Below are 26,435 nucleotides of genomic sequence, written 5' to 3' on the forward strand. Positions count from 1 at the left end.
CACCACATCAATACATCAATATTTATTTATTTATCACCAGCGAATGAAACATTTCGATTTTCTAGCGAACACATCGTGTAAAACAGCTTCCAATGTACACACACACTCAATATACAGGGTGTCCCAGAAAACGTGTCATTGAATCATAATAAAAGAACTACGCCACCAATCATGCGGTCAGCAGCATTTGTTCTTATTAGGGTTTTACCACCTCCTAATGTGAATGTCATGTACTCCAAGTTTAATTATGTAAATATTTGCGAACTGAATTCGGAAATTTGCCAAGTAAAGGTCACTTTTTTACCCCACCAATATGAAGAGCGTGCCGAATTCACTCAAATTCATGATAATTGACAGTGATATTCACGAGCTATCCCATCGGAAAAAATAGCCGAATATCATGCTTTTCGGAGCACTGGACCATAGCGCGCGATGACTTTTTGAGCGCAATCGCTCTCAGTGCGACGAAAGGAGGTTCCGAAGCCAGCCCACAGAGTGATAGTAGAAAAAGTAACAGTTCCTAAAATTGGGAGAGGGAAAGCATTATCCCAGCGAAAGTCGGACGTGATAAGCCGTGCCTTTCTTATCTCTTATCTCTTTATTCTTATCTCTTTCTGCGGTGTCGGGGAGGGCTGGGTTTCCAACCTCCTTTCGTCGGACTGACAAAGATTGCGCTGAAAAATTCATCGTGCGCTATATCCTGTGCGACCTCCGTAGAGCATGATTTTCGGCTATTTTTTCCGATGGGATAGCTCCTGAATATTCCTGCTCTTCACATTGGTGGGGTAAAAAAGTGACCTTTACTAGGCAAATTTCCGACTTAAGCTGGCAAAAATTTACATAATTAAACTTACGTTACACGACATTCACATGAGGTGGTGGCAAAAAGCCAGTAAGAACAAATGCCATTGACCGCATGGCTCTAGGTGGTGTAGTTTTTTTTAATTATAATTCAATGACACGTTTTCTGGGACACCCTGTACAGGGTGTCCGGTGAGAAAGTGTCATTAAATTCTAAAAATAGGTTTAACTTCAGAAAATTATGAAACTAGTTGGAATACACACACACAGACTTTTACCACAGATTCAGGCCATTTGCATTCGCGTCACACATTAATTAAGCTAATTTTGCTATTTGAACTCGAAAATTAGCCAAGCAAAGGTAACGTTTTTCTTGATGAATTCGGAAGCCAATGGCCATAGCACAGTATTCCAACCGAAATCACTGGTTTTTTCAGAAGATTTGTACAAAAATTTGACAGCCGCAAAACCGTCCCCGTGCGATGTGCGCTTGCTGATATTTACGTTTGCGGAACTTTTCGTTCCATCCAAATGCCCTCCCTCCTATGCGAACAAGGACATAATCACGCCTTCCGTCCTTATCAACGTGCATACCGTCAGTCCCCAGCCACTGATAACGTCGGTTACCGCTGTAATGCCCTCGATCGGGTGTGGCTGTTTCCACTTTCTCTCGATAAAGGCAGAGCCAGCATTTATGCAAACGCAAATTTCATGGAGCACGCCTTGCCAAGTGACGGTTTTGCGGCTGTCAAATTTTTGTACAAATCTTCTGAAAAAACCTGTGATTTCGGTTAGAATACTGTGCTATGGCCATTGGCTTCCGAATTCATCAAGAAAAACGTTACCTTTGCTTGGCTAATTTTCGAGTTCAATTAGCAAAATTACCTTAATTAATGTGTGACGCCAATGCAAACGGCCTGAATCTGTGGCAAAAGTCTGTGTGTGTGTATTCCAAGTAGTTTCATAATTTTCTGAAGTTAAACCTATTTTTAGAAATTTAATGATACTTTCTCACCGGACACCCTGTATAATGGCTGCATCTTTGGGCATTGTGCCACGTGCGGAATTTTAGCCTCGATTGCAGCTCGACTGAGGCACGGGCGGCGCGGGGATTCCGGAAGGAACTGGCGGACCGCAAATTTCCGTCGGCGGGGTATTTGTTCGTGGCATTTTCGTGCACTCGGATCGCTCTCAACGAACAACAGAGATTCATCTGGACCGCACTGCACTGTGGTTTGTTGCACAAACAACTAACGGTAAATTTTTGGCCAAGCTCTTTTTGAAATGCTGCGAAATTGTTATTGGAAGCATTTTAATATTGTGCGAAATCGTTTATGTGTTTTTTGTTTATCGCTACTGCTCTGTGTGCACAATGTCGGCGTACCGCGAACACACTCTACCCATCAGGTGGGTGTGGCACGTGGCAAGTCACATGGCCCAACAAAGCCTGGACTGACCTTTGTCTGAGGGTTGGCCCTATAAGGCTCTCGCTTTTACGTTATGTTGTTCACAGCTGGCGATTTATGAATGACTCCAACGATTAATGGCGACAGCTATCACGGCATGCAATTTACTGCATGTAATTGAATTAACGATGTTTCACACATATAGGAACAGAGCGGTTTATCAAGAATTTCGTCCCCGGGGGTGTAACCAGAGGGGGGGGTTGACGTCACAACATGAAGGCTACTCCCATGTATTTTTATGCTATTTGACTAAATATTGCGTAATCTCGCAAAATTTTATGGGATATGCTCATCGCCCACACACACATACCTGTGCATACAGCGAGATGAGAGATGAGGATATAGAATACTTGAACGTTAAATAATGCGATTACATATGGAGATGTCATGCATGACCGGTGAGGCCGCATCACGAGATTGGAAGGAGTTTGAAAAGCTCGAAATTTCAAAACTATTTAAGAATGCTGCACTCTTGTACACTTGTACCCTCGAGGTGGTAAGTAACGGGCTGCCACATATGTTAGTCCAAAAAGCTGTTAAGGTTAAACCACTCGCATGGGTGGCAATAGTAGACTCCGTTGGCAGGGTGTAACATTACCACCTTAAGGGAGAATATCGCACCCCGTGGACAGGTGGTAAAATTGTCACTCCTGGATGCCGCATTATATATCGTGTGGTGTTGCATTATACCCCGTGTGTGTGCGTGTGAGTCCATCTGCTAAATCATATCCGCGTATGGCATCTCCTTCCCGTCTCTTCTCGGCGCATTTAGACTCTTTAGAGCTACATTTGAATGGAAGTTAGCTTCATCTACGGATCACCGAGGGAAAGACACAAACAAAAATTTACCGCGCTTACAAAAATGCAAACTTCGCGCGCAGGTTAGGCTGAACACGCGGAAAGCGCAGGTTATAGGCTGAAAGGTAGTGCAGATTCCCGCCGTATAATCACCAATGTGGGAGCAATTTGCTGGAGAACAGATACTATTAATAGCTACAACTTCGCAAATTCTGAGGTCCTCTTCGTATGACCAACGACTTTGCAAGTGGGGGTTCGGGGATTTCCTCATTGTAGAAACGGAAAGTCTGCCGCCACAAGTGACAACATTTCGGATAAAACACAACCGTGTTGCTGACCGTGTTTTTTACTTAAAGTACTCCTCAAATACGATGATACCGTTTCTTCGAGCAATTATCGCTGTGGCATGTAATGAACTTGTGTACCGTGGGTGATAAATGAGTTGGGTTACCACTCTCTGTATTTTGTCGACCGAAAGACGGCGCCGCAATCGAGGAGGTAAACAGTCCCGTTATACCCTTCCACAAGGGTTGGTAGGCGATCTGGTTACCACCTTGTCAAACCGTTTTCGCAAAGAGTGTGCCTACATCAACGCCGGTAACTGCAAGAACCTTCGCGATCGGCACGCTGGACCCCCCCCCCCCTTCATATATATATATATATATATATATATATATATATATATATATATATATACAGGGTGTGTGCAGAAAAACGTAACCCGCATTTTTACATGTAACTCGTTGTCTACTTACCCGAGGAACTTCCGGTGGCGTACGATGGCGTATTTATGCGTGCGAAAGCTACAAAAAAATCATTGAAGCCATACTCAGCGTAAAAAATAAACAGAGCGCGAATACATCGGCTTCCATGCATTAGAATAGGGCGGTCATGACAGTGCATGGTAGTGCATGGCGGTCTCAGAAGAGTTATGTTCAGGCACCGCTAGGGGCACTACCGATGAGCATCCATGTGGGACATCGTTTCGATTTCTGCACCGATAGCTCCCCTAGCGGTACCTGAACACGACTCTCCTACGTCCGCCATGTTGCCCTATTCTGATGCACGGAGGCCAACGTTTTCGTTGCTCTGTTTATTTTTTAAGCTGAGTATGGCTTCCACGATTTTTCTCCAGATTTCGCAGGCATAAATGCGCCATTGTGCGCCACCGGAAGTTCGTTAGTTAGGTAGACAACAAGCTAAGTGCCTAAATGCGGGTTTACGTTTTTCTGCACACACGCTGTATATATATATATATAGATGTATATATATATCATTGTCTCGCATCAGATTTGCACGGTTTGCGTGGGTCGGCCAGTGGCAGGAAGGGGGCTCGAGTCCCCCCCCCCCCCTCCTTTTCCTCCTGGCAAGGTCATCCGTCGAACACAACTCTTCACCCTATCGCCCGCTTTCGGAGTGCCGTTTTATCATGAAGGAAGGAAGGCGCATACCTTTTCGTTTCCGTGGTGACGTAGGCGCTTGTAATGAGGGAGCTGGCCATCGGAGAACCGATTTGTAGTGATTTGCTTTATTGAGGATTAGGCCCCTCCTGCTTGGGCTACGGCTCGGAGTATATTAAATATAAAAATAACCGCATTCGATATGGTGACCTATGAGTACCTCGGGCAAGCTTTCACGGATAAAACGTCACTTCCCGTTTGTCTGCTAACGTCTCAAATCCGTTCAAGTCGGAAATGTGGGCCTTTGCGTGTCGAATTCATTGACTACAACGTATGAAACGGTGCTAAACGTACTAAGCCGTGCTGCCTCGTTGGCCAAAACTGAGGACCATTTGAGCGTCGGTCACGGCTGGTCACGGCCTAATTTCATTCCTGTGGGCTGCTTTACCCAAGTTCGTGCGCTGCAGTCATTTCTCGTTAAATGTAGCCCTGTAGCTAAATGTATCACGTGTATGCAGCAAACTGTGGCCCCTTAAAAAGTTGTTATCCATGGTAGATACCAGTCAAGGGAATGGGTCTTGACTGACAAACTCCTTCGCTTCCTCATCTACATCCTCCCATACATCTGTTGAGCTCCTATCTACACAAAATGGCTACACGTCCAATCTACCCCTCCTTCATACCTTTCCTTCTAATAAATGTATATTCCCCCCCCCCCCCTCCTTCTTATGGAAGCGAAGCTAAATGCACCGGTTATTGTGAAGACGACAAACGTTAGACCACTGGTTTCGAGTAAGCGACATTGCAATCGCGTAGTCTCTGCTTTAGCCGAGATTGTAGAACTTGAACATAAACGAGGATCGTTCTGACGAGAAATTTTACCAATAAAGTGAGCTCCCTGCCAGATCCAGTGGGGATGTACTGCGAGGAAGCTGATTTTCCCACGACTGTACCCCAAGCAGGATCCTCAAATCATGTCTACACTCTTAGAAATAGGTCTTCTATCGTGCCGTCAAGAGCTGCCGTGTCTTCTAGATTCACGCTCAAGGCCGAAGTTTTAGACGACAGATGCCCACGTGACCCGGGAGAAAAGAAAATACCATAAAAATTGTCTTGCTTTTTTTGGCGCGTACGCCGTGTAGAAGACACGTTTATCACGTGACCAGGAATCGGACGTCGTGAAGTCTATTTCGTGTTGTCTAAATTTTTGCCGTGGTTTCTATGCGCTCGGAGTGATGACCTGACCGGGTGTGTCACGTGAACTATGCGACGGGGCTAGACCAGGCCCCCACAGCTCCCCCTCTTCGCGGCTCTAAAAAAATATTTGCACGTCATAAACACGTGGTATTACTCCGTCAGGCATCATAGTTGATACCCATTGGCCGAAGGACATTGCGCTCTCCGCTATTGGTTGGCAAAGTTTCAAAAGAGCATTCTTTCGCGGGCTGCCTGTCTGGCGGGCAGTTACAAGAAGAGAAGGGAGAGAAGCGGCAGCGGCGTCTCGCGTCTCGACGATGTCAGTTGACACCACGGTATGATGGCATTGTTCAAAGAGAAGTCCCAGATTTGTTCGTGTGTCAAAGTGACTCAGCGCGTGTTGTGATGTTTCCCGACACAAGTATCCTACGTACGAACAGTCTCTCGAGTTCAGAACTGGAATGCAGTGGTGAGCTCACGCCTGAGGAACACTTGTGAGCGCCGTCGCATTTTCAAATGCAGTCACAACGGAGACAGGATTCGGTGTCCGTGCGACAAGCATTGCCCGCTTCGTTGAAACCTTCGCACTTTAACCAACGAAAGGAGATCACCGTGAAATCGCGTGCACTCGTGTGAGCGTCGCTCACTTCTGGGAGTAGAGTGTGTGTGTGTTTTTCGAGTTCGAACTTGGTCAACGAACGCAACGATTTGGACTCTGTAGGCACGGTGAATATTTGTGTCAGACTATTGAATCAGTACGACGTTTCAAATAAATGTTTATTTTGTCAAAAATTTGCCTAGTTGTTCTGGAATACGGAATAACAAGCGTCGGGCATGAAAACCAGTAAAAGTAAAAGCCGATGGTAGCCAGTACCGGGCCGAAAGGCGAGCCAAACTGAGAGACTCCTGATTGGCCGAAAGGTAGGCATCATAGTTCATTTTCATTGGTTGCATGTCCAGTGTTGCCTGAATTATCTCAAACTATGGGCTCTATGGGGAGCTGTGGGAGCCTGGCTAGACATGCTGGTGGCGCGACACTGGTCACACCTCTTCTTCGATGCCTTCCCGCGAGCGTTTCCTCGCTTTGCTGATTCTGGGATTCTTTTACAGGTAAGACACCTCCGTTTCATAAATTTTATTGCGATAACTATGCTAGCAGCACTACTACTGTAGTAGCTACCTGTTACTTCCCCACGCTTCTAACGAGCATTTGGAAGGTGCAGGTGCGAATGGAAGTGTCATGGCGGTCGTGACAGAACGTCAACGAAAGTTATGTGGTGATGCTTGAGAAGTTGAGTAGTGAAGGTATTCGAGAGATGCTAATGTGTTATCAGCTGTATCCGGTTATTAGCTCTGTTAGAATTGCCTATAAACGTGGACTTCACGAGCGCTAACGTTTGTGTATGGCGCAGGATGTTGTTGTCTTTCGGGGGCTCGTTTCGACCGTGGTTTGAGTAACCATTCTCTGTCTCAGCTGGCAGCAGTGGGTATGGACGTCACCAACGAAGACTTCGCTGGTGTTTAAAGTGCCGCCTGGAGGAAATGTGTGTGCGTTTCATACCGAAGACTGACAGATATTAGCCGGTACATGGCACAAGTGTTACCCGGAACATGCGTCCAATGCTAACACTCACCTGTCGACCATGACCGCATTCAGTAAGATATCTCTTTGATCTCTCCTCCTACATACTTGGTACTGCTGTGGTATCAATGTACCATTTTTCTCTCTTCGCTGCCTCACCTATCATCGTTTTAGTATAAGCAATAGTTCGTACCCTTTCACTGTTGTCGATAGTGACTTTTATTACACCTAACGTTGTTCCTACCCACTTTGTAATGCGTCTTTGTCGTCGTTTACTTTGTCACAGTTACGCCTTGAGGCAGAATTCCGATTCGAGGCCAGGATGGGAAGCATGGAGATGTAGCGCGGAGAGGCCGACAACGGCAAGCCCTATCGCCATCACCACCACCACCACCACCGTAGCGCGGAGATGTAGCATGGAGAGGAAGCGCTGGTGACAACTGCCATATCAACAGCCCCCACAAAGAGATGTAGAGCCGCTGAAATATGGTGATCATATGAGCAACAAACAGGCCCAGCCAAACTTGTTTCGTAGCGAGTTTCAAGCTTGCAAATAGTTTCGCAGCGGCGTCGAGCCGCGCCGTTTTGTGCAATCGGTGATATTTTGACTATGTGTGGTTCTTAATCATTTTTATTTTCTCTGAGTCATTTCTCTGTGAACAGGGTATTTTGCATAGTTTGCAAGTCAATTCAATGTTCACTGTATCACTGCCACAAAATTTCACAACTTTGCCGAAATAAAGTCTTCAATCCTCTTTGAAACAAATTCTGTTGACAGCAGGCCTGCCTGCCCAGCCTGCGGCGGGGGAGAGGGGAAGCAGTAGCACGCGGGGAGGGGGAAACGACCGGGAAAGGAGGAAACTGTGAAGCATAAAACAGACGCCACTTTTGTGGCTTCTACGAGGGAAATCACGTGATGCGACGTCATTCCCCGCGCTTTCGCGTGGTCTCTACGTAGAAACCCCAAAATTACCGTTTTTCGGGTGTCTGCAGAAGAAGACACGATAGAAGATCCATTTCTAAGAGTGTAGGCGGTCTTGCAGGACTTCGCAGCGACAGTTCTGGCAACATACTCTGTCAAAGACAAACACCACGTTCTTCTTGGTTCGTTCGGCGTGTCACTAGTTGGAAACTGACGAGCTCCTGAGTTTTTGGAAGTTGAGCAGAGAACAGCAGCTACCATGGCTGTCTAGCATGAGCACCCCTAGTGAGCTCGTAGTTGAAACCCTAGTTGCGGTGATATTCGTGTAAGCCAAGCGCGCGAGCCTTGGACAAGTTACCTTTTTCTACAATAACTTCTGTGCTTTGTGAGAAATTCCTTGGAGGACCAGTGGAATATGTGTATTGTCATCAAGCAAGAGAACTACCTATGGAGGTAGCCCTTTTACACAGACTCTATCTTACATACCAGATAACAACGCTCCAAAGGGAGAGTGCTTTTTGTACGTGCCATACCATACGAAGAATCCTGAAACTCCGGAAGAGTCGCTACGGGAGGCAGTACAGTCCCAGTGGGCTTACTAGAACTTGATATGCCACTCACCTTGATCATGATCAAGGAGCCGAGTCGCTGTAAGCCAGCGGCGAGAGCACTCCACAGACCCGAACAATGACTGCTCACTGATGACATGTGCACGCCGCCCGGCTCTCACTGCCTGGAAAATAGCCATGCTCCCAACATCTGGGCCACCGAAGGCCAGCCGACACCAGCTAATCCAAATTTGGAAGTTGATTTCCGAGATCAGCAATGATAACTGCCTCCGCTCTGCGCGCACGACCGGCAACGGCTCCAGGTACGTTACGGTGGCCCAATCCACTGCTGGGAGCCCAAATATTTGCGCCACCCTACTCCACAGTAAAAGCGGAATATGGCATCGCAAGGAACAATGTTCTGCAGTCTCAGACATGCCACAAGACGGACAACTGTCCGTGCGACATATCCGAAAACGGTGCAAATGTTCACGCAGTGGAGGGACACCATAGGCCAGCTTCCACTGGAGACTAGCGCGCCGTGCATCAAGCCAGCCTGCAGTGATACGCCGCCAGTCGAATATCGTTGGCGCTGCTGGCCTTGCGGGACCCGGTCGCATTTGCCTGAAGGCGGCGTAGAAATCCCAGACGCTCCACAAGGAAATGTCTTCACCTGGGCATTGGACACGCAAGCGCCGCACAACAGCAACACAAGGACTAAAATAAGCAGGGAGTATTTCCGTCCTGGGACGAAGCTCGGGACTCTCTAGGAACCACCTGGCGGCGTATCCTAGAAAATACTGTACTAACCCGCAGGCCGCGTGCTCCGACGCACGGAGCGCCCCAAAGGCAATTCGCGATTGAAGCGCCAAGCACTTTTGTGGCATAGCTGGTACTCCCAACCACCCAGATCACGGCTCCCGTGTACTTGAGACCTACAGACCCATTCAACGGATCTGCCCCAAAGAAAGCGGAACGCGTGTCGTGTGATAGCACCTTGTATTACCGCTGGTCGGGATGAAACAACCGCTAAAAACCGCAAGCGACTGTAATACCATGCTGCTAGCAGTTGGGCAGATCAACTAATTTAAGCTCCCGCAGCACAGCACTACAGCGGCTGAATACTCGAGGCCAGTTGACAGCTGAGACCCCTGCACTCTACTCCTAGGGTTTTAACTTGAGGTTTTACAGGAACTTGAAACGGTGCAGCACAGGCTGGCTCAGCATTTACAAAGGGAGCGACACTTTTGGATCTGTTCAATCTTGCCCTAGAAACTGTACCGTAGTCTTCAAATGCTTTCAACACTGGCTCTAGGGAACTCTCGCGCTGTAGTATGCGTACGCAAACACAGGCGGTGGACATCTATTAGGTAGCCTTAGGATAACTGAGAATGAACACAGTCTCCCGAGGAGAGGGTTGATGGCAATGGCATACAAGGCAGGGGAGAGAGGGCATCCTTGTCGGACACCACACGTAACGTCAAACGGAGACGATAGACCACCAGCTACGGAAACTATTGGATCTGCAATGGCAGACGGCCGAACAGTGCGGGTGCAACAGGTTTACTGAGAAAGAGAAAACGTGGGCGGGTGCGCATGCATAGATGCGCACGTACCAAAATGATGTCGTTGTCGTTTGTTCCCCAACACCCCCCCCCCCCCCCCCTCAACGACTAGCCATCAACGAGGCCTAAACGGCCCCTGAGGTTCTGCAGTCTTGCTTGCGACAGTGGCTTCGTAAAAATGTCTGCGACCATCTCGCTAGTTTGGCAGTACTGGAGGTCGATGACTCTGTGGTGAACTAGGTCGCGCAGATGATGATGACGAACGTCGATGTGCTTCGTCTTCGCGCTAATGCCCTCGTTAACCGACAGCTTGGTGCAACCCTGGTTGTCTTCGAGCAAACACGTCGGCTCGTCCATGCTGCGGCCGAAGTCGGTGAGCAACTGTCGCAGTCATAGCACTTCATGTGAGGCATGCGCCGCTGAGACGTATTCAGCCTCTGTCGATGAAAGCGCCACGGACGTCTGCTTCCTGCTGGACCACGAAACAGGGCTTCCTCCTAGACTAATGAAGTAGCCGCTTGTTGATCTACGGTCCCTGATGTCACCTGCCCAGTCTGCGTCTGCGTAGCATAGCAACCAGGCACCTCGCTCCCCAGACAGTTGCAGCTTGTATTTCAACGTGTACTTCAGGTACCGAAATACCTTCTTAACGGCGGTCCAGTCGCCCTGGCGGGGCTTGCTGACACGTCGGCACAGGTACCCCATTGCACACGCTATGTCCGGGCGCGTTGTCGTGCTCAGGTACAAAAGCTCTCCAACTGCTTGACGATAGATCTCGTTGCTCTGCAGTACGTCGTCCCCAGTGAGTTTCGGATAGTCCGCGTCCATAGGGATGGCACTGCCTTTAGCATCTCAAAGCTTGTACTTCTCCAGTAGGCTCCGTTGTGAAGAAGAAAGCGATTATCCTCGCTTCTCTCAATCTCAATTCCAAGGTAGTGACTGATGTGACCAAGGTCTTCGAGCTCAAAATGCTTGTTAAGGTCCTTCCAAACTGCATGAATGGTTGAGTCATTTGGGTGGCATGTCAGTATGTCGTCCACGTACAAGAGAATATACATCACCCCACCATCTACAGTTCGGGAATAGAGGCAGGGGTCGGCATCAGCACGCCTGAAGCCTTCTTCGAGTAGTACCTTGTTTGCCTTCACGTTCCAGGCCCTCGCGGCCTGTTTAAGCCCGTATAATTACTTTTTCAACTTGCAAACGAGATGCTCTTCCCCTTCCTGAACAAATCCCTCCAGGCTGCTTCATATATATATTCTCTTCGATATCACCATTCAAGAAAGCAGTTTTAACGTCGAAGTGTCGGAGCTTTAGCTTTTCTATCGCAGCGATGGTTAGGAGTACACGTAAGGTTGTTAGTTTTGCGACAGGGACGAACGTTGCGTCATAGTCTTCGCCGTACTTGTGTGAAAAACCTTGTGCGACCAACCTCGCTTTGTAGCGTTCAACGTTCCCCTGTTTATCTCGCTTCATTTTGAATATCCACTTGCAGCCAAATGGATGTTTTCCCTGCGGTAGCTGCACAAGATCCCAAGTGTTAAGCTGGTGTAGCGAGTCCATCTCTTCCCTCGCCGCTGTCATCCACTTCGCTTTCTCAGAGGGAGATAGCTTCTGCATTTCCTTCCAACTGACTGGATCAGGGGCTGTCGTAGTCTGCGCGGTAGTGTACGCTAACTGTCCATCTTCGATTGGTATAACCTCCTCATAAGGTAGAACTTATTGCTCAGGTTAGCCCTCTCATGTACCTTGCGAAGTTCCTCCCATATCATCTTGGACGACGAGCATTTGCAGACGTGTATTATTTGACGGTCGTCAATGCTTAAGCAAATGGTGCTCTGCGCCTTCCGGTCGCCGGCAATCCAGGCAACTGTTGGTCTCTCCGGGGCTTCATCTTCTACGAAAGTCCAAGTTTCCTCCCTTATTAGCAGCATCTTCATCCTGAATTTCCACGCCTGGTAATTACCGTCCGTCAGCTTCGGGACCGAAAACTTGCTTGCTTCTCCCATCTCCTTGCTGTCCCGAAACCAATTCGAGCATTGTGTAGAGCCGAAGCTAGTTCCAGCGGTTGACCCTGTAGCAGCTTCCCTCCTGTGCAGCGCAGATGTCAGTTCCGTGACTCTGGGCCCATAGCCTATTGGATCTGCAATGACAGACGGCCCGAACAATGCGGGTGCAACAGGTTTACTGAGAAAGAGAAAACGTGGGTGGGTGCGCATGCATAGATGCGCACGTACCAAAATGATGTCGTTGTCGTTTGTTCCCCAATAGAAACGACACTTTTTGCGCATTTGTGTAGCACCTCAACAAAGTGCACCTTACCATCTGCGAAACCATATGCCCTCAGTCTTGAAAATAGGCACATGTGCCGCACACGATCGAATGCCTTCGACTGATCGAAGGAAGCCACGACTGCTGCTGTGCGTGAAGACATAATGCAATGGATGGCATCACGTAGCGCTATCCTGTGGAGGTCTGACGACCTGCCAGGGACAGAACACGCCTGGCACGGGCGTAGCACATTTTGTAAGTGCGCCGAAACACGCAAAAGAAGTGTCTTGGCTAGGATTTTGTGGTCGCATGCCAATAGAGTGATAGGCCGGTATGCATCCGGATCTCGTTTTCTGGACGGGTCCTTGCACAAGAGGACAACAACTCCATTCTGCATGCTAGAACATAGCATCCCTCGGGACAAGCATAGATTAAATACCCGAGTCAAGGAGTTACCAATTACTCTCCAGAAACGTCTGTAGAACTCAACTGGGAGGCCATCAACGCCAGGACACTTTCCGTTCGGCATTCAGGAGACAGCTGCTAGAATCTCTTGTGGCGTGAGCGACCCCGAGCCTACATGCTCTATTTTTTTCCTCCGGCAGTGGGCACTGTCGGCTGATAACGGGCTCGTCGGGTGATGACCCCTCGTAAAGGGCCGCGCAATGCTCACGCACTGCTTGAATGTCATCAGGTTCGGTTAGAAGTGAGCCGGTAGCTGACCGGAGCTCGGCTATACTCGAGCCCGGATTTCCTGCCACATAGCGCCACAATAGCATGCGGGAGCAATAAGCTTCCCTTCACCAGCACTCGACGTTTCTTTGCGCTACGAACTTGCGCCAAGAGTGCATTCGAAGAGACGCAAGGCGTCTTTGCACATCCTCTATTTCAGAGGCAGTATCATGGCTGCAAGAGTCAGGGCGGCGATGAATAGCTAATACCTGCATGAGTGCATCTCTGCACTGCCGATGTTTACGCGCATGCTGTCTCCCCGAAGACCGAAGGCGGTGTGCTGCTCCTTGCTTCAAAGCCTCCCAGTGATCTGGCCCAAAATCGGGTGCGGAACACTGTTCCGATAGCCAATCTTGCATATCACTTTTAATTTCGGGATCCCCGAGCAAGGACACGTTCAGTCGCCAAAAACAGCAACCAGTGGAATATGTCTTTCCCTTCACTGGCCTCATTCGTTTGCACCTTAGGAGTTATTTCCCATTTACTCGTCTTCTATTGTTTGATCTGGAAAGGGGATGGTGTCCCATGAGCCCTGATCGACAGTGATGGGAATTCCCAAAAGGCTGGACATGTGCCTGGGGGGCCTCTGAAAACCGTTATCTCAGGGTGGCTTGTCCTAGTCAATCTGTATGCCAACTAAAGCGTACTGTTTCGATAAACAGTGAAAATGAACTGCAATTTATTTTTAGTTTTGCATAATTATAACACAATTCCTAACAGCAAAGGTCCATGAGGTTGTTCCATGCGTGTTGGCCGCCAGCGAGTGTAAGGCCGTGTGTCCTCAGCGGTTAAAAAAAAAAGATTAGATGTTGTTACTCGCCACAAACTAAAGCTTCAGAACTTCACAACGCTTGATAACACACTTATTCGCCGATTTGTTTATCACGATGGATAGAGATTCTGGTCTAATGCAGTGATAGTGCTCTAGATTGTTAGATATTGTTATATAGTGCTCGCGGGCTGTCGTCGACTTTTGTTATTTTGTCTGTTCGTGCCACTGCCGCTGCTTGCGAAATCAGTAATACTCTGCTAATGACTCGGCCACTCTGCCGCCGGTCACACCGGCATCGTCGCACAAACTGTAGGTGCTCAGAGTGCGCGTTGCCAGCTTGGCGCTTGGTCTTGTGCTGCTTCGTGCCGCGCATGGTGCCGCGGCTGACAACACTGTTAAAAGACCATCATGGCGGATTTACTGTTTCCGTGTCTGTTTTGTAACGACCGTAACTGCTTTACAAAGTATATTTTATGAGTACGCTTGGCTGGGATAGCTGGACTCTGCTGAACTTACGTCTATGGGAGCTATGAGCAGTGAAGCTCTCTTCGTGGCTTTTCTAAGTTTGCTAAACCCTAGGTAGCATTGATATAGCATCGTTGGGTGGAGATCGATTATCCGGTATGGATTCTATGAAAAGCCCTAGTTGGTAAGACGCTTTCACCCCATATCTCGGTATAGAGGGTGAACACGTATAGCAAAAGGTGTCATTTCAGGCGCACGAAACGACAAGCAAAAGAAGACAACGTGTGGGACTGTAGTGTCTGCACCTATCGTAACACCGCAGAGGAGTCCCAACACCGCAAGTCAGAGGACAGTGGTAAGTCTGTATTGTGAACCTCGTGCCCCAAACATAGCACGCCAATTTCTGTCCGGCCCACACAAGACATGCACATTATTTCTCTGACGCGCAGTAAGCCTGCTTCCGCGATGTCAACTTTCGACGTAAATATAGCATGGGGTGCTCTTTTCCGTTGCCATCTCTTTGACACAAAATCGCTCCCATTCCCCTGTCACTAGCATCACACTGTATAATGAAAGGCCGGCTGTAGTCTGATGCCCGTAATAGTGGCTTAGAAGTTAGTATTTCTTTCAATTTCTTAAAGGACTTAGGTGAAAAATGTCTGCAATTCCAAATGGTTTATGAAAGAATTTCCACTTTAAACCATTTACGTACAAAGTGGTTCAAAGTGGTTTCAGGTGGAAATTGTTTCATAAACCATTTGTAACTGCAAACGTTTTTCACCTGAGGATCTCTCTTTCTGGTCATCCCAAACGATCTGATCAGGCTGGGTCTTCCTTAAGCCGGCAGTGAGCGGACTCGCAATCTCAGAATATTTTGCATAGGGTGTCCGGCGAGAAAGTGTAAAAAAATCACTAAAAATAGGGGTGATAAAAGCATGGGACTTGCTTTATGAGACTCCTGAAGGATTTTGCCACCTACTGTAATGATTTTCGTTAGTGTCATTAATTAATTAGTGCAATTTCGCTAATTTCTGAAAAATGCCAAGGGAACGTCACGTTTTTCTGTCGGAATTGGAAAGGCCATGTTTGGAATAGCGTATCGCAGTCAAAATTAGTTGATTTTGCGCAACGTTTTTCGGATAAAAATTGCTACCCAAAAAGCACCCGTAATCCCATCGCAAGTTGAGCGCTCTTGCGGCATTCGCTTCGCCGCGGATACAAGCTCCGCCGAAGGGCCTTCCCTCTGCGAAGAAAGCAGGAAGAAGGAAGCAAACAAAACCGGTAAAGAGGAAGAGTGAAGAAGACCGCAATCCTATTATCAATCACCGATAAACGGAGTCACACGGTTAGATTGCGCTTTGCACACAACCACATTTTTGTGCCCTTTTATTCTCAATGAAAACAAAAATTAAAAAAGGTGCGCGAAGTGCCTGCCGTCTTCGCCGATACACAACTGGTATCTGTAAAATACATTTCTTGCAGCATTCTTTAGCTCTTGTGGTGGGATGGTACGGCAGAAGGCGGTTATTTTTTGCTGCAATTCTTCTGGCGCTGTGGACTCCGTTTGGTACACGGCGTCCTTGATTCTGCCCCACAAGTAGAAGTCCAGTGATGTCAGATCTGAGGACCTCGGTGGCCAGGGAGCCGGCCCATGACGGCCAATCCACTTATCCCCGAAGAGATTGTCCAAAAATATTTTGGCGCTGCCAGATGAGTGGGGTGGGGCGCCATCATTTTGGAACCACATCGTGGCGCGTTTGCTTAAGGGCAACTCTTCTACGAAGTCGAAGACTGTCTTCATGAGTATTTCGTGCACATAACGCTGCGCTGTCAGGCCACCGCTGTAGTACACTGGACCCAGTATGGACCCATTAAATATCCCAATCCAAACACTAAAGGACCATTTATTTCATTTTTAAAATAACAAATTAGAAAAGGTGGTCATACTAGAAGTGAACTGTTGCTTTCTGACTGTCATACAGGCTTTTGCAACATAAGGTGGCCTGAACTAAAGTAGTACACCAGCCGGTGCTTCTTTTTCTAAATAATGAAGCAACTAATGAGTTGCGAAGCGACGAAAACAGTTGTTTGAAGCCCAATGCAGAAGGTGTGTCTGCTTTCCGATAACATTTTTAATGATATTCTAGAAGACATTTACCGGCATAAAATATTGCGCTCTGCAAGAAAAACTTAAATGTTCTTGTTGTTGTACATTTGTTGGCCAGCCGAGAGGAGAACGAGCAATTTCAAATTCATGAGCCAGCAGTGGTGCTTGTCGGTCCCTCTCCAAACTCCGCAGTGCAGCACATTCGAAAGACAAGTGCATTGGGGATAGTCGGTGGTGGTATTATCAAGAATACCTCAGTGTCCCTATTATCGTAGCTTGAGGTATGTTCCCAATAAAGCTGACACAGATAAGCCAGCCCAACCTTAGCCTGGCTGGTTTCCGTACATTGTGCTGGTTGGTAACTGTTTTCTTGCCTTCCCTTTCCCCGTCGGAACAATTACGTTTTCTAGGGAAGACAAGATAAAAAAGGTGCGGCAAATACATGTGTTTGGCGTACGGCTTCACATGTTGAAATCATTTCACGAGGAAAAAGGTACAACGGTTTCTGTCTGCTTTCTCCCTGGTTCCTCCGACAACAAACAACATGAACATGATGTTGGCGCTCGGCGCCGCCAACATGGACTTTGACACGGCTGTAGTTCTTTATAATCAGCGCTATGATGGTGAACGTTGCCCAAACGCACGGATGATCCGCCGCCTGTACGAGCGGCTGAGTGAGACTGGCTCTTTCATGTCGCTCCACGGCAGCTGTCCTTAGGCCGCGTACCCACATGCGGTAGAGATGTGCGCAACCGCCTGCCGCAAGCGGACGCGTATGCATGCCGCCCCAGCTATACTGCCTCCGCCCGCTACTCTCCAGAGCGAAAGCTTGACAAGATGGCGAACGACAGCGAAGTCGAGCTACTGACTGTAGTCAACGTTTGCTTTCTTACATCTGAGCTTTTGCGAAATCAACATCGCAGACGCAAGAAACGCATGCTTTGGGTTCACTCGCTGTGGCGATAGCGCATTCTTTTCTTGTGAACAATGTTTAGCTTTCAACTTTCTGACACTATGACAGTCAATATCTTACACTTCACTTACCTGCACTCCCAAATTTTATTCCAGTGTCTACCCGAAAAGTCATTTTAATGCAACGCTCTATAATGTAGGCAGCAATAACATTTTATTTCCGTCATAAATTCGCCGGCTGAAAAACGTGAGCATCACTGCGACATACCATCTAGTCAACGACGCCGTCAATGCTCCCCGTGCGGGAGGCCGGAAGAAAACAAGAACGCACGCAACTTCCGTTTACTTCGTGATTGGCCGACCATGCGCGGATGCCGCTAAAAATCGTGCACTGCGCGATCGCCAAAAAGCGGAACGCGGAGGTGGCTTTTCCCGCACAGCGGCAAGAGTTTACCGCGCCGCGTTCGCGTTTCCGCGCAGATTCTCCGCATGTGGGTACGCGGCCTTAGCGTCGTTTCGGAGAACCCAAAAGCTTCTTTGCGGCAGATTAAGGTTGCAAGAGGAGTCCCTCGTTCAACAGTATGGGACATACTTCACAAAGCGAAGTATCACCCGTACCACGTGAGCTTCCACTAGCGGTTCAACGAAGACGACTTTGCCAAGAGGCTAGACTTTTGCAACTGGGCCCTCAGCATGCAGTGCGGGCGGGGCGACTTCTGCGAAAACGTGCTCTGGACGGACGAAGCACATTTTACGCGAGATACGCAAGTGAACATCCATAATGCTCATTATTTGAGCACGGAGAACCCTCACTGGTTACGGGAATCCAAGCACCAGGTGAAATGGTCCTTTAGTGTTTGGATTGGGATACTTAATGGCGCCATACTCGGTCCAGTGTACTACAGCGGTGGCCTGACAGCGGTGGCCTGACAGCGCAGCGTTATGTGCACGAAATACTCATGAAGACAGTCTTCGACTTCGTAGAAGAGTTGCCCTTAAGCAAACGCGCCACGATGTGGTTCCAACATAATGGCGCCCCACCGCACTCGTCTGGCAGTGTCAAAAGATTTTTGGACAATCTCTTCGGGGATAAGTGGATTGGCCGTCATGGGCCTGTTCCCTGGCCACCGAGGTCCCCAGATCTGACGCCACTGGACTTCTACTTGTGGGGCAGAATGAAGGACGCCGTGTACCAAACGGAGTCCACAGCGCCAGAAGAATTGCAGCAAAAAATAACCGCCCTCTGCCGTACCATCCCACCACAAGAGCTAAAGAATGCTGCAAGAAATGTATTTTACAGATACCAGTTGTGTATCGGCGAAGACGGCAGGCACTTCGAGCACCTTTTTTATTTTTGTTTTCATTGAGAATAAAAGGGCACAAAACTGTGGTTGTGTCCAAAGCGCAGTGTAATCGTGTGACTCCGTTTATCGGTGATTGATAATAGGACTGCGGTCTGTTTCACTCTTCCTCTTTACCGGTTTTGTTTGCTTCTTTCTTCCTGCTTTCTTCGCAGAGGGAGGGCCCTTGGGCGGAGCTTGTATCCGCGGCGAAGCGAATGCCGCAAGAGCGCTCAACTTGCGATGGGATTGCGGGTGCTTTTTGGGTAGCAATTTTTCTCTGAAAAACGTGCGCAAAATCAACTAATTTTGACTGCGATACGCTATTCCAGACATGGCCTTTCCAATTCCGGCAGAAAAACGTGACGTTCCCTTGGCACTTTTCAGAAATTAATTAGCGGAATTGCACTAATTAATTAATTACACAAACGAAAATCATTACAGTAGGTGGCAAAATCCTTCAGGAGTCTCATAAAGCAACGCATGCTTTTATCACCCCTAGTTTTTTTTAGTGATATTTTTACACTTTCTCGCCGGACACCCTGTATCTCTGATAATAGCCGGTCAATCCCAAAAAAAAAGCACGTACCTCCGTTTTGGTTCTGGGTCGTCCGAAATCGTGAGTAGCTGCTACTTTAACGTCCGAAGGAAAACGGAAACCTTTTCCAACCGTGTACCCCAAATAGTTTGCATGAGATCTTTCCAGCATACATTTATTGGCCTTTAAGATAAGCTGTGCTTCACGGAATCCCTCAAATGCCGTTCTCAAATGAAGAATGTGGTCTTCCCACGTCTCGGAAAATACTGCCACATCGTCAATATATGTCAAGGCAAAATCCTTTAAGCCTTTCAGTACCTTGTGATTAAGCTAGAAAAACAGTACGGAGCATTGTTTAGTCCAAAACTTAGCATCAGCGGCCTAAAGGCACGCGACACTACAGATGAAAGTACGTAAATCTTCACGGTTGCCGAGATTACAGCTGGAGGTAAATGGACATGCTATGTCACGAGTTACGCATCACCGGTTCCTTGGAGTCATCGTGGATCGTTCGCTCTCATGGAGACCTGAAGTCCTAAGCCTCAAGACTAAGTTGCATGCTCGTACCAATATCCTACGATTTTTTGCAGGTTGTCGATGGGGGCGGGGGGGGGGATCATCATGTACATTAAATGCTTACCCTACATACTGCATTGGTACGGTCTCCCCTCAAGTTCCACCTCCCAGTTCTTCATGATCTTGCGCCGTCGTCGGAAATGATTCTAGAACGTGCGTTGGCAAAGAGCATCAAGATCTGCCTTGGTGTTCCCAGAGCAGCGTCCAATGCAGCTGTTATAACCGAGGCGAGACAGCCCCCACTTCCTGGGCTATGGATTGTAGAATCGCTTCGCCATTACGTTCGACTAACAACGAGATTTCGCCGGCACCCGCTCCCAAGAGCTATTTCGACACGAAGTTTTTCGAGGTTCCATCAAGCTATTATGCCGTGCCGCACTTATGTCCCCCGGCATACACCTTTGCCAGTGCCCTCCAGCCCTCCATGGACTTTGCTACAGCCTCGGGTGTTCGCGAAAGTACCGGGTCTCGTGGGAAGAAAGTTCGTGCCGTCAAGTGTTGTGCGTCAGCAAACTCTTCAGGCAATGCACAGTCAAAGGGACAGAGTGTGCATTTTCACGGATGCGTCTACAAATGAGTCAGGATCCACGTGTGCATATATCGTCCCTGAGCTCTGCATTGAGGGCTGCGCACGATTGTCTCATCGCACGTCGTCCACAGCCGCTGAGCTCCATGGGATGATCATGGCGATGCAATTTACAGAAGCACATGAAGACCCCAAATCATGCGTTGGTACAGTGATTCACAGACCGGATTGCGAGCATTACAAGTGCCGGGCGGATCAGCAGGTCTTGCTTCAATCGTACACGACGCCATTAAGACTTACAACGCGTGTGTAGTACAAGGACACGACATCATCCTTCAATGGATCCCAGGCCATTCCTGCATACCTGGGAATGACGCGGCGGATGCAGCGGCTTCCCGGGCACATCAGTCCGGTCCAGTGTATTTTACTCCCTTCGACACCCGCTTAATGCTCTCTACTTTGACGAACAGACTAAGCAGAGACCTGTGGTGCAGTGATTCTGGAAGGCCGCCACTGATCAGCATAGACCCAGACTTTTCGTTCGTGGTCCCAGCGTCGCTTCCTCGGTCCATGGAGACCCCAATCCACCGGTTTCGTCTGAAGGTCCCATACAGCCTTAGCTTTCTACACATGATCGGAAAGGCAGCCTCCCCAAACTGCTGCATGTGCGGTGTTGTGGAAGATGTAGAGCACATTTTGATGTCCTGCGTACGATACACTGAAGCTCGTCGTCTTCTACAGTCGGAGCGGGCAGCAGTGGACGGCCGTCCGCTCAGCGTTTCAAAAATACTTGGGCCCTGGGATCAGAGTGTGAGACAGCGGGCGTTCTCCGCCATAGTGAAATCTTTCCGGGACATTGATGCAGACAACACGTTTTGAGCCTATGTGTGTTTGCGTGTTGCGTGTTTGTGCGTTCTGTGACATCTAAGTGTCTGTGTACTTGTTTTCTCTCGGAATCACCACCACCACTAATCATCATCATCAGCAGCATCATAGCCATCATCCTGCTGACCTTCATTGGCATCACCATTCCAGGAGTTTTCCACCAAAGTAACTGGTGCAAGTGGTGTGGAGTTGCGGGCCTCACATTAGTGAAGCCAAAATCTCAATTTTTTTTTTTAAACCAAACCAAACCAACGTAAATCTTCACTCTGATTTGGTTCTAACGTACCTTGATCTATTATCTCACCCAAGATATGATCCACGGGTACCACATCACCACTCTCTAAACCAGGTATATCCACTGGCACTTCTTCGGGCACATTCAGTGTCAAGCTCACGATTTCTTGCCTCTCTACATATGGCTTCATCAGGTTTGCGTGGTATATTTTCACTCCGTTTTTACGACTTCCCAATTTTGACGGCGTAATTTGTGTCCGAAAGCTTTTCAACAACTTCAGCTGGGCCTTCCCACTGCACCTGAAGTTTCATTCCGAGAATCGCGGAACACCCTCCCTAAAGTCGGCTATACCTGCATATCCCATAGGTGCAATGTATTGCACCACGTTTTTCTCTGGCATCTCAATAAACCCAGAGTTGCAAGAAAATGTCCACGTCTGGATGAACGAATGAGACCCCCTACGACATTTTGATACCAAAATCGCGCGTCTAGAACCACAGAATTTTTTGCCCGACCAACTTAGCCAATTCGCGTTTCTTCTACGGAGTAACGGCTGGTCGTACGTCTTTGCTTGCAAATATCTACGAAACGCTAAGCTCCCCAAAAAATGTCCACCATGGGACGTGAAGATGAAAGATTCTACTTCAAACTGAGAGGAAGAACGCCACCCAAAGTAGCGTCAATTTTTTGCCCAGGGCGTATAAAGTTCTCAATCTACGCACGAGGCCTCAGAACAAGCTTATGCCGGGTTACGCGGATCCGACTAGTGTTCAGCTGGCGTCGCCGGTAACGCTTCGGCGTTCACCGAGGAATGCCCGGGTTTGAATCCCCGCCCCGCGTTTTGTTCCTTCCAATTACTTTTTTATTGTACTCTATTTCCTCCTTGCTACGTATTTTACGCATTTAGCACCGGTTGCTGTTTGCGCTTTTTTATTTTTATTTTTGCTAAAAGCCGCGCGTACAGTGCTAGGATGGGTACTTGAAGACGAGCGCTGTAGAGATGCCGTTGCGTAGATGCATGGAACTAATATGAGTACGTTGTTATTCGTACGTGGTGAGCGTCGTGATCTGGGAACCATTCTAACAGTTCGCTGGTTGAAGCTTCAAAATCGCATATCGATATCGCGGATGCGTTGCAGCAACTGCTGTTTGAGTCTTTGAATTCGTAGGCAGTTTGCTGGTCTGCACGTTTATACCCAAAACCGGCCTAAATATAGGAACCAGATTCCTTTCTATTGCTTACACGCTATCGCGAGAGCCGTTTCGGAAAAAGTGATGTCTCCCGAAATTAAGTTAAAATTATATTATATTTAATTTAATAATGATATAAGAAATTGCGAAGAGGATAAGGATCACCTGACCCCACCTGCGTACAGCTTCGTTAATCGTCAGAGCTCGAGCTCGTGTACAGTTTCTCGTTCGTGTTGGATTAAACACTTGTTCTGCATTGGAGTCATCCTTTCCTACAAATAAATTTAATTTAATTTAATTTAATATTATATTTAATTAGAGTGATAAAAGAAAAACAAGTGCAAGTTCGCACCTGTTTGAGTTAGAAACAGGTGCTACTTTTGACGTAGCACGTGTTTCTAACTCAAGTAGCAGAAAAGTAGCGACTTCTTTCGTTTGATCGCCCTCTTCAAATATAATTTCGTGACACGTTAGGCGGGACACCCTGTAGACCCGACACCACAAGGACGTTATATATATATGTATATCATTGTACAGAGTTTCCTTTTAATCGACTGAACTTTGTAATTTGATAACTGCAAGTACTTCTATATTATATACGATATACACGGAAATAATATGACCGAGAGTATAGGCGCGTGCCCGATGAATAATAATTAGGAAGTCTCAATTACGGCTGACTTCTGAAATATTCGAGCTAGCAGAATTGTAGCCTGGCATTAATAAAAAAACATGACGAAGAAAGGCGCCATCAAAAAACCCGAATGGTACGCGCACACCACGCGCTATTCGAAATCGCATTTATCTTCATTATGAAGGGATTGGCAATTGCAGTGTTTCTGACACCGACCGACAAATAAGCTATCTGGGTTCTTTCGAAAAGTAGCTCATTAAACGGCTAATTAGCGACCTTTTAACGAAACCACTGCGCGAAAGTCTTGCAACTAATTAAAGGATATAAGAAAGCTTCTAACCACTTAGCTTATTTATAGCACATTGTTTTGTGGGCTTTTGATTTAATTTCTTGCAGTCAACGGTGCGACTCTAGCGAGTTTTTGTTTTCGTCAAGCACTCCCGTACTATGAGTCGTATCATTTCCGCCACGACGTATATACTGTGTGCCTGAACGTAGTTGTTATTTTGCTCTTGGTCAGTTAAAGAGCAGCATTGATAAAAGGGAGAGATAGCCACTGTGTGGGTAAAATAGCATATCGAATATCGCACACTTTAAATTCCGTAATTATGAGTGGCATATTCATTCTGTTTCCGTATACACACGAACGCAGCGTAGTGCAAATTCCATGACACAGTACACGTGTGTCAGATGAATATTTCCAAAATTGGCTCACTAACTTTCACTTTAGTGGATTTTCGGAAGCACGAGGATAGCAGAATTGTAGCCACGTATTACAAAGGCCGCATTGTTTGGTAAGCGCCCTGAAGGTTGCACGACCTCCTGATATCGCTTTTAAAAAGCCGCTTGCAAATGAGCTTGCTGCAACGTGGGCCGAACTCAATATCCCCGTTTTTTATCCATATTTTTTAAAGATTGTTTTTGATTACTGAGATGATGACCTAAGGGGCCGGATCTTCAACTTTTCGATATCCTGTAACATCCCTAGTAGCGCAAAACGTTTTGTAAACGTCGAGGAAAGGTCTAGCCACGACCACATTTTCATCTAGGAGACGTCTTCAATCTGATCTACATAACGTCTTCTATCCCGGGATAAGTTGACGCTTTCCTGAGTCTTGAAGACGTGTTTCTGGTCGACCTGAAGATGTCTAAACAATGTTTAAAACACTTATTTAAATGTCAGAAAATTCAGCCCTGTGCATATCTATGGGGTATAGTTTTACAGAGCAAGCAACACTGCAAGCAACATGCCTCGCGACCTTTCGGCCGTAATCGAAGACACAGTCCACCAAGGCAAACCGTGTTATGTTCTCACCCTAAAAAGAGCAAGCTCCCTTTTTACCCCCTCTATCGCGTTCGCGTAGGGAGTCCAGAGCATGGAGGTGGTCTATTCCCTTGGAAAAGGAAAACAGATACTATATACATTGCTTGTCTTAGGAACTCCCGCAAACTCGATAGTCCTGCTCGCCTCTGAGTCAAAATGGAGGGTGAGGTGTCTAATTTTAGTTCAATTATGCACACAAATAACACTGATGTGGGGAATTGGTGGGAGTATTAACTCACCATCAGCACGACGTCTGTGTTTCTTACTGCTTTTGGTTTGAGACAGTCAGTAGGTCCACCGAAAGTAAACTTATTCAGTGCACACAAATCGTCCTCCTTTAAGATACCTCTTGAACAGAGATGGCGAAGACGTGTTATAAACGGAAAGTCGGTACGCCTTGCAAACGTGAACGGAAGACGTTTACAGGAGGTCTTCCTTTAGGATACGTTTTCAACAGAGATGACGAAGACGTATTATAAACGAAAAATCGGTACGTCTTACAAACGTACTATAAATTACGGCTTCTAGACGTCGCATTGACGTCCTGATCATGTTCTATCCTAATTTGACCAAATTAAGACGTTTTTGCAACATTTTGTGCTACTAGGGACGCGCTATGTCCTCATTATGCACTGCGACGGCCAATGCGCATGCAGCCCTGCAATTTTGAGAACAACGATAACGCTTGCTGTGCGCAGTTCATGATTAGCCCTGTGATGGGCTTTTTGTATTCTATTCACCTATGCCGTCAACACAGCTTGGGACAAAAGTTTCTATAACGCTGGAATCTTGTATTTAAATTCTTCCAGCCTCCCCTGCGGCCCTAGGGGAACATTTCTTGAACACAATCCGTGAGTTGATTTATTCCAAGGGTTCTGCTCAACACGTGTTCCTCTAAGCAGCAGGGGAGGCTGAGAGAAGTTCAATACAAAATCCCAGCGTTTCAGAAGCTTTCTTCCTAAGCTGTACTCCCGCAGCCTGAAAACGGCGAGCTTCCAAATCGGCGTACAACCGAAGCGGCGAAGCAAGATTGCCAAGGTATATATAGACAGGTAGCGAAACTCCCATAGGGCCCTGCGTCTTCAGATGACGCCATGATAGAGACTGTCAGCGCCATCCATCCGTTGCGCGGACTACTACTTTTGTAAATAAATGACGTCAGATATGACGTCAGCAGCATGAATAATAAGTAGTGCATAATTAGCTATGGCACGTTTGCATTCGCGTACTTCGTTTGCGTTGCATTCCCTTCCCCTTTTCCTGACCGAACCATACTAATCACCCAGGGCAGCAATACCAGACGAAAACAGAGAAAAATAAATCATGTCAGGTTTAATGATACATATCAGTTCGAAATACATAGCGATATCACAGGTTTTGACGAAGGGTACGTGATAACCACAACTAAACAGGAAGTTTCACTTAATGTCCATTCCTAACCTAGACCAAAACGTACACGTAGTGATTAGCTGTTTGCATTTCTTCAACGAGTGCTCATAATGGCTCCGTTGCAAAAACAAGGCATCGTTGGTGCACAGCTGATTCGCTAACACTCACGCTATCATGGCCGGTCTTGCCATGACGAAAATTTTTTTTTCTCGGGGCCAGCAACACGGGATGCATAGCACTCATCTCTTCACACGTGTTA

At 47.4% G+C, this 26,435-nt stretch overlaps 1 protein-coding gene across 1 annotated transcript in view; it reads left to right on the forward strand.

Moving 5' to 3' along the window:
• Window positions 1–1,953: 1,953 nt before the first annotated feature.
• LOC135397759 (neuroglian-like) overlaps window positions 1,954–26,435 on the forward strand; it is a 63,606-nt gene continuing 39,124 nt past the window's right edge. The window contains exon 1 of the mRNA XM_064629348.1: window positions 1,954–2,057. The gene's annotated coding sequence lies outside the window, so the exon portion shown is untranslated. The remainder of the gene's footprint in view (window positions 2,058–26,435) is intronic.

This window comes from Ornithodoros turicata, chromosome 6, assembly GCF_037126465.1.
Source record: "Ornithodoros turicata isolate Travis chromosome 6, ASM3712646v1, whole genome shotgun sequence".
Taxonomy (NCBI): domain Eukaryota; kingdom Metazoa; phylum Arthropoda; class Arachnida; order Ixodida; family Argasidae; genus Ornithodoros; species Ornithodoros turicata.